Below are 977 nucleotides of genomic sequence, written 5' to 3'. Positions count from 1 at the left end.
ATTATTAGTTACGTATTTTATCATTTAATTTATCTTATGTTTTTCCTAAATTAGAAAATTCGTATAGTTATTATTATTGATTGGAGAAGATGGTCCGGGGGTGCGGTCAGCAAAGAAACAATATAAATAAACAAAAAAATATTTATTTATGCCGACGTTTCTACCTGATTTTCAGGTCTTCATCAGGGCTTTTATTGAAGATGATTAGCTAAAACTGAGACGAAACGTCGGCATAAATAAATATTTTTTTCATAAAAAAATTTTTGAGGTTAATAACTTCCATTTGAATGAAATTTGTATTAAATTATCATAATATGGTACAACGTTTCGGGACCACTGTCCCATATTCGTGTACTTTAAACCTCATAATTTCATATAGGAAATCATGTCACACTTTCCACTCTCTTTTCTACCATAACTTATGGTACCATCAATGGCTGTGCTTAGGAGAAGTGAAGATCCACAAATAAGTTATGGCTATGAAAAGAGGGAACAGTGTAAAGTGTGACATGATTTCCTATATGATATTATGAGGTTTAAAGTACATGAATATGGGACAGCGGTCCCGAAACGTTTTACCATATTATGATAATTTAATACAAATTTCATTCAACTGGAAGTTACTAACCTCAAAAAATGTTTTATGAATTGACTCATCAGACTTCCTAAAGAGAAAATCCAAATATTTTTTTGTTTATTTATGTTGTTCCTTTGCTGATCGCACCCCCCCCCCCACCATCTTCTCTAATCAGCTATCTACGGTCGACTATCTACACCTCATTAGTTATTATTATTGTCATATTTTTATATCTCTTTCTTGTATTTTTTTTATTCTTTTCATTTTTCATCATATTTTTATATATCTTTCCTGTATACGTGACGTATTTTTTTTTTTTACTTTATTAAGTTTATTCACAACTGTAAAAGTATTTTTACAACCAGCGAATGAGATGTAGAGAGAGAGAGAGAGAGAAAAA

The sequence above is a fragment of the Halyomorpha halys genome, unplaced genomic scaffold (assembly GCF_000696795.3).
Source record: "Halyomorpha halys isolate HHAL.00 unplaced genomic scaffold, Hhal_1.1 Scaffold568.1, whole genome shotgun sequence".
Taxonomy (NCBI): domain Eukaryota; kingdom Metazoa; phylum Arthropoda; class Insecta; order Hemiptera; family Pentatomidae; genus Halyomorpha; species Halyomorpha halys.
This window is presented reverse-complemented; position numbering follows the sequence as displayed.